This window comes from Pezoporus wallicus, unplaced genomic scaffold (genome assembly GCF_028554395.1).
Source record: "Pezoporus wallicus isolate ANWC-B61680 ecotype Strahan unplaced genomic scaffold, APGP_CSIRO_Pwel_v1 scaffold_3294, whole genome shotgun sequence".
In the NCBI taxonomy this organism is placed as follows: Eukaryota; Metazoa; Chordata; class Aves; order Psittaciformes; family Psittacidae; genus Pezoporus; species Pezoporus wallicus.
Genome location: NW_026635478.1, coordinates 477,176 through 485,699, shown reverse-complemented (window position 1 = coordinate 485,699; position 8,524 = coordinate 477,176).

The window sequence follows — 8,524 nt, the reverse complement described above, 5'->3', positions numbered from 1 at the left end:
TGCATAACTTCTCTTTGCTGGTTGTCATCAGATGTTAGGCTACACAGTTTTCTAACTTCCTGAATTCTGCCCTCTATTAACATGTACTATCAGCCTGTAGAAACACGTTATGGCCAGCTTGTGTAGTGACTGATGTTTGTTTAACCACTTACAGCTAGCGCCTCATACCACTGGTTTTCTCTACAAGCCTTATTAAGCTACTTGCTTGAGCAATCAGTCTGCTTAAATCGTAGCAAAGCTTCCCTATTGGAGGGAAGGAAAGTTATGAAAAACTTCCTTCTCGTCCTTGTTTTTGGTGTATGCATCTTGTCTGAGAGTCCAGCATTTTTCTTGGCCTTCATCCATCTTGCTGCTTCCCTTAATTTCTTATATCCATATTCTCTTTCCTTTCCCCAGACCTTCTTCCTCACAAAAAAAAGGGAGGAAAAAATGTTCAAAAGCTTTTGGCAAGGCCAACCTGACGTGTATAAATGACAGCTTGTAGTGTTTGCATAGGGAGTGTTTTGTCATGCAATTCAGGGGTACGGTTATGTAGTCTGTTGGTATTCTCCCTCTTTCACCTCTTCTTGCTCCAGTGTCATCTGAAATTTCTATAGAATGTGGTGTATTTATTGTGCTCTTCTGTAAGATGAAGAATATCTATTAAAACTACGTTTTCCAACAGACAGTGCTTTCAGTGGTTAGTAACCGGTGTTGTCCCTCAAAGTATTCTTTGTAACATGGTGAAGCTTGGTTCAGAATTCAGCTTGATCACCAGACTGAGCTGTACAAAAACTGTTCTAAAACAGCTAGCTTCCATGTGGAATGTAAGATAAAGTTGCATTCAGGGTTTGTAATAAATTTATTTGTTCTTCAGAGTGGGTAAGCCCTGTTAACCCTCTCTTCTTGTTACAAGTGAGCATGTGTTTGGGTTTAGTGGGCATATAGCCTATATGTGCTATTAACATGGGCAGCTTTCATGGCAGGCAGCTGAGTGAGCTGTCTACACGCTGGATTCACCTCACCTACTTCTTAATGCTTTACTTTACACTACATGTACAGCTTTCCCTAGCTCTGCCTCTACTTCAGTGAGGAGCAGCATCCCCAAAGGACAGTCAGACCCACCTAAGCACCCCCTTTAAACATGGCTTTCAATAAACAGGACCTGGCCTGGCACTTGGGCAGTTGAACTTCAAATGAGGTGGGATGAATCCAGACCCAAGGTCACTTAGCAAATGGCTAGGTATTTGTGTGTTCAGGGCTTAAACCTCAGCCAGAGTTGGCAGCTAATCAGAGGCTATAATTAAAGCTAAGTTCTTAATGGACTATAGTTAATGTATTAATGAAAAACATCCTCTGCCTCCACTTGCTAGTGACTGAATAATGTAGCTCAAAGAACTGTTTGAGTATGCAGCAGCAGCCAGTATGTGTGATTTAAAACCCTTTAGAGTATTTTCAAATGATAGCTGTAATGAAGGAAATGTTACATGGGCTTCCTAAAAACTAAAATCTGTTTGTTGTGGGTCTCTTCAACATATTTGAATCCTTTTGAAGTTGATTATATGTATTAAAAAGTAGTATGTATTCAACTTCTAAACCCAGTTTAAGGGCTCTGTGTAAAGCAGAGTTGGGAATTTCATTGTCTTACACTGAGGAAGCTTTTTGGCTAAATTCTTTGAAGGCAGTTACATCTAACCTTTTTCCTCAGTTAAGTAAATGTATTTTCACAGCCATTATCTGAAACTCAGATACTTCTGTTACATCTACCTTCACAGCTGGTTTGCAAATGCAGCCATCTTTTAGGGAGCACTAGTTTTAGCTGGTTTTAATGCCTCTCCACTGGACAGAGTTACAGTAAATTTAAAATAAATGGGTTTCTTTCAGCATTACTGCTGCTGTGTGCCAAATGTCCTGAAATCCTGAGCAAGAGCGGTGACACTGCATGTTATATGGTGGAGGCTAGATAGTAGCTGGTGGGCCCGGGTTAGTACATGGGCTCTGAAGCCTCACATGCAGAACACTTCTGCAGTAGTTACAACACTTCTCTTTTAGATGGAGAGGAGGATTTGGACGGCTTTATTTTTGCATAACCATCCGGTGGTGGTGTCCTAATGTGTAGCCGTGTTCTGGCACGGATGTGAGGTATGTTGTCACTGGGATCTGATGGGACAGGTTGTTTGTATCTTAGAAGACTTTAGACTAAACCAAGTGAAACGTTGTTTCTGTAGCTTTCAAGAAAGTGTATTTCCACACATTGAGTTATTGTGAAGCATCTGAATGGACTAGTAACATCAGCCATTGTGACATCTCGAACTAGTAACATCAAAACCTGTGACATCTCAATTTGTGTACAGTCCTTGATGGGATTTTTTTTCTTTTCTGATGGTTACACTTAAAGTGAAATGTCTGGTAGGTTTTGTCAATAACATGTCTTGACTGTAATGTAATATGACACTGAAATAAAAGGAAGAGTGATTATTCATTGCATAGACACTGAGCTTCATTTGACTACAGTGGGCTGCTATCAATCAGTGTGCAGTACATTTTCCTGACAGTTCTTGGCATCTGTTAAAATAGGGAAGATGAACACTGAGAACTTCTCCTACAACTCGCTTCCCAATTGCTGTGGCTTTGTTTTTTTTCCTCTTGGGTGGGGTGAAAACAGCAACTCCTCTGTCCTAAAGCATCAGAGGGGGCTGCTCTGGTACACAAGATCAGAAGACGCTTTTTTGTTCTTTTTTGCCTGACTGTGTTTGAATCTGCTTGTTTTAGTACAAGCCTTTCCTGTTTAACTGCACAGTTCAGATAATTTCTAGTGCAGTCAAACTGACAGATGTATTAAGCTTTGGTAAACCATGTTATGTTATGAGCATGGCACAATGTTAATTACATGTCTGCTGTGATGGGTTTTGTACTGTGTATTGCAGCATTTCCTGTCTAAGTCTGCAGGAAGATTTTAAAGCAAACAAATAATTGTTGCACTGAAGCTCATTAGAAGAGAGGTGTCAAGCAGTGTGAATGCTTTATCTGTGGTGTCTGCTTTTGTAAACTCCACTCAAGGCTTAGGTGTAACTTGCTCACACAGGTAAGGTGTGAGCAAGTTTTCTCTTTGTCTACAGGGCAGAAAACTAAGGATGAAAATTGCTGTGGTTTGGAGGGTTATGGTGGTGGAAGCTGTGAGCTGTACGCTACCCGCTGGATGACCCGTTAGGAAGGGGAGTTATACCCTACCTTGTTGATAGGGAGTTGTCACCCTGGATCAGTCCATCACTGGTTAGAGATCCTCCTGGAGGTAAAGAGCCCTGGGGGGTGCTGCACCTGCGGTTCCTGTGTATCACACAATGTGAGCCTTCCCAGGTAAAGAGGTGGATAGCAGTGTGCTGTGTAACAAAGATCTTTGTTCAGCCAGAATGAGGCTCCAGGGAGACCTTAGAGCAGCTTTCCAGTATCTGAAGGGGGGCTTATAAGAAAGCTGGAGGTGCTTCTTACAAGGGCATGTAGTGACAACACAAGGAGGAATGGCTTTAAACTGAAAGAGGGGAGATTTAGATTAGACCTAGGAAGAAATTCTGTACTGTGAGGTGCTGGCACAGGTTGCCCAGAAAAGCTGTGCTTGCCCCTTCCCTGTCAAGTGTTCAGGGCCAGGCTGGATGGAGCTTGGAGCAACCTGGTCTAGTGGAAGGTGTCCCTGCCCCATGGCAGACAAGTTGGAACTGGATGAGCTTTAAGGTCCCTTCCAACCCAAACCATTCTATGATTATTATTAATTTGGGAAATATGAATTACTTCACAGGGGCACACATCTCTGACAGAAGTGCTTGTCGCAAAATCATGTTTCAGATGCTCAGGTGTACGCTGGGCTCATCTTCAGAGCTGCTATGAGGGAGTATTTTTGGTTCAGGCCTAATCTGCACCTCCCTGCCTGCCAGGTACCCAAGCTCACATGTCCCTGGATTCTGTAGACAACGCTTGCAAAGTCAGTTATAAATATGAAGGATTTCACATGTAGTGTTCAGTTGTTGCTTGCTGTAGCAGGCGTGCTCACCTCGGTCTCAATAAATACCTGCTGTGCCTTCAGAAGTACTGCTTCTGTGGTTTTCCCATCAGCTCCTCGCTACTGCTACAGGTAACACTGAAGGCTTAGGATGGGTACTGATAAATATATGGAGGGTGTCTCTCGTCTTATGCCCCATGCTGAGTTACTGAAGGCAGACTAGTAACAGTTGTTGGCATCTGTTAATCTCAAGAAGAGTTGCTGTCGGTGTTTGCTTGCCTTGTTGAAGGACAGGTTGTGCTGGTGGTGTACCCAGAACACAAGGAAGAAGGATGTATTTAGGGGCATTAAGCAGGTGGGTGGCAGCAGAAAATACCTTAGAGCAAGGGCCTTGTTACAGTCTGTGTAACAGGTGCCAGGCCACAGGTAAGCCACCACCAGGGGAAGTGGATAAAGGACTGGTCTTTGACCAGTAGCAGGTATTGCTGTGTGTGCTGTTTCACACTGTCCATTGGAATTGGTGGGAACAAATGAGGGAAAGCTGTTGGAAACCAGCACTGCCACTCAGAGCTGTTGAAAGGTGAGTGTGGGCCATCAGGTGAATGCCAGCTGATCGCACAGCAGGCTCAGTCAGTGGTCTCTGGCTTTCCTCAACCGGCTCTTTTGAACAGCATTTTCTGCTGATTTAGGGACAGAAAATTATGACAGCATTATGTTATGGCTGGTGCGTTGCCCGTTGCACTCTGATCACCATAAGCTGGGACATGCCCGCAGGGGCTGAGTTTCCAAGCGAACAGGCAATGCCATGCCTTAGGTGAAGCATTGTCCTCCCACTGTGGCCACAGAGTGTGTGGCTTCATTGCTTGGGCTGAGTGTACAGTGCCTAGCTCAATGCCACAGCAGTACTGAGGCCACAAGAGTATTGAAAGCAAGGGGTAAGCTTAAAAGAAAAAAACAGATGCATTCAACTTTTAAGAAGCTTCAAGCTTTGTGAAGTCTTCTGACTCTTGAGAAGTTGATCATGTCTTTGCCTCTGCATGTTATGGTTTAGACACACACTCAACCCCTGCTTGTGTGCTTCAACTTCATATAATCACGGCAGATGGTCTGATTGGTAGGTGACAGACACAACAGTAAAACTCACTGTCCACTTGTCAGAAGTTGTTCTGGGAGGGGGAACAGAGTAACTGCTCACTGTCAATGTAATGCAGAAGGAACCAGGTTCAAACAGTAAGGCACAAGGAGGTGGGTCTGCAGCAGCAGTGCTCTCCACAGTGGGATGAGCACTGGTAAGACCTACGTGCTCAAAGGGGAGCTGTGTGGTACCACGTTCAAGGAAGAGAAATCCATTCCCATAACAGCACCATGAAACAATGGCTTAAACTGTTCTGAGCCACAAATGGTGACCGACAGAGCACTTGAGGCAAATACTGTCCTGTTGTTACCAGTTCCTCCTGGCACTGCTGGAAATAAGGCACTAGCTGGAGGGACCTTGGGTCTGATCTGAGGCAGCCGCTCACTGCTGCTGTGCAGAGATTAAATCTCTGTACTGCAACTGGCAGGCACAAAGGTAGTAACAAAGCAGGCAGAAACCTCAGCAGTTACACAGGAGCAGCTGTTGAGAGGGCTCTTCCATAGCACTAGATGAAGCCAAGATGCAAGAATGAGAGCAAGTAGTAGGAAACATTAGATGAAACTAAGTGGATTTTTGATGGGATTGAAGTCTCTGGCACCAGTGTTTCTTTTGCAGTGTTTGCAATGGAATGACCACATATCCACAGGACTAATTTAGATTTTATTCTGGTATTTCTCAAATATAAAAAGTCAAAATTCTTACATCAATCTTTAAAGAAAATCCATGCAAACAGGTCAAAATGTTTACAACTCAGTTTGCCCCCACCCTCCCCCCACCCCTTCCCTTCCCTCCTCACTTCACAAACCATGTTGGTAAGTAAAACAAGTGTTGTCCTCAGGGGTATTTCACAGCACACTGTTAACAGACCAATGGTAGGCTAAGTCAGGGGTGCAGTAAGCACCAAAGTAAGATTTTGCACTTTAACAGCCTCTCCGCAGTACCTCAGCATCTCCTGCAGTGGTTAAAGCCACCTCTGTTTCACAAGATTCTGGCTCCACACAATGTTAAACGTTAAGGCTCGCTCTGTTTGATACCACCATAATCTAACTCCTAATAGGCTCAAAACGTCACAGCCAGGAAAAGCAGCAGGGCAGACCAGGCTTCTTGAGAACTGCAGTTCATGACCCATCTCTTCCCTTTCTCTTGGGGAGAACCAAATCTGGACACACTGTACATGATTTCTGTCAAGAGAAAAGTCCCAAATCTGTTCTGTATGAAACAGGTTTGGCCCATCTGAATAGAGATGCACGTAAAACCAAAATGCTGCTACATTTAAATTGGTAGGCAGCAGAAATAACTAACTTTAGACTTCCTCTGCTGATTCTTACACAGACCGTTTTGGTTGAAGTTCAGTGTCAAGATTCCATTAGGGGTGAAGCTGTATCACTGCCTGGTTACTACAGTCGTTCCCTGTAGTATGACTGAAGTGTTTTCAACTTACCTTTTCAATTCACAAACTGTTTCTCTTTGAAAGGGAGTAGAAGTCAAAACTAAGCAATAGAGCTTCATTCTGAAGGTTGCATAGAGACTGAAGAGATTTATACAACAAATGCTGTTAAAAAAGAAAGATGTCTGGCACTATTGAACAGCTCAAATGTGTGTGACCAAAAAATAACCAAAATATTTATAGGCAATCAACTCAGTTTGTTAGCAACAGCAATACTGTACATTTTTACATTATTATCAAATACATAATTCAAGAGTTACAAAATAAGATCATGCATTACCACTAAATCTCATACAAGCTTGGATTGGTTTCATTCCAAGAATGTGAAATTGAGACAGAAGCATTTTATAAGAACTCAAACTCTGGATTCTTGTTTTAGCTTTCACGGATTCTATATAATCTTGTTACAAGAAAGCCTGTACAAGTTTGCTCAATTTAAAGTGTTAAAATGACTACTGAACAAAGAAGTGAGCAAAGTGATCAAAAAAGGGAGCTAAATGATTCACTCTTTTAAAGGCAGCTTCAGAGCCAGAGGTACCCTTAGACACTGGGGGCATGATTTTAACAACAATTAGATGTTCTTCAATATGCTCAACTCCACCTCTTTTTCACCTGGCAAAAACAGTGCTTTTGATCAACCATTTCGTTTAAAGAAGTGAGCTGAGTACACGGTGCCCCAGTCTGAATGTGTAAGGTACCCGTGTGCTTGTGCGCACTACTGAAATGTCAACGCTCCTTCCCCAGCCCCACCTCATACCCAAGAGGGTGGATAAGCTGTTGGCAATCCTTCGACCCTTAGGTGCACCTGAAGAGACCTGTGTGTTCTCCTCAGGGCTAGAAGTGACCTGGAATTGGAGCTACAGGGATGGAAAGCCGCACCCTATGTGACATTTCAGAAGGCTTCAGCTTTGTGGCTCATGCCTCTTGTCAGTAGTATTTATGCCTCTTCAAAGAGCGCAGCATTAAGAAATCAGATCATCTGTCTCCCTGGTTTCACTGCATTTACATATGGCACAAGATTGATTTTCTAAGGAGTAACTTGTGGCAACAACCTTTTTTTTTTTCCTAAAAAAGTGTAACAGCACAAAAAAATTCATAGCAGCATTTTACACAATTTGTGTTAAAAAAGTAGAAGTTAACCATTTGTGTATTGAGTAACAAAAGGTTTAAATTACATTTATTTTCCATTTTACACTCACTATTTACGAGTTGGACTATTTACAAAGGTTCAAATGTTCTGTAAGAGTATGAGCTTTACCCAGAATAAACTTCACATGTGAGGTAATGGTCTACCTCAACCTCTGTTTTGGCTGGCTATAGAGGAGGTACAGTCAGGTTTAGATCCTAGAAAAATTCAGAATTAGGATGTTCATATGAATTAGATTGTGTTCTTGTAGAGGAAACCACACACACACACATACACAGAGTAATCCTATGGTAAAAACATTAAGACCAACAGTGGATTTACCTTTCATCTTTTTGGCTGAAAAAGAGGAGGAAAATAAGTTACCAGCTGTACCTCATTTAGTCCAACTGACTTTTCTATCAAGAGGCCAGCTTTTAATTCAAGACACTAAAGTGGTGGTAAACCACTAAAACTTGATTTTCCAATTAAGACAGAGGAATATTATTTCTGCATTGGTGTATCAACCCACCTATCTCCAAGCCCAGGAGGCACCACTGCTAGCTTGGGCAAGACACCTCCACACATGCTTGCTAATAGACATTAACCTTACCTCTGTAACATAAGGGTGCCCTGGCCCTTGGGCAGTCTTACTTTCCCCTAATCATTTTTAAATGGCAACCGACTGCAGGAACACCATGTAAGATGCTTCTCATTGAAGATTAGGAGGTTTTTTTGCCAGGTAATTATACCATGAACAAAACGTGTATCACAATGCTAAAAGGGAAAAATGGGGAAGAAGGATCTACAATGATTCTCATTTAAGTCTTCTGACAGGTCATCAGC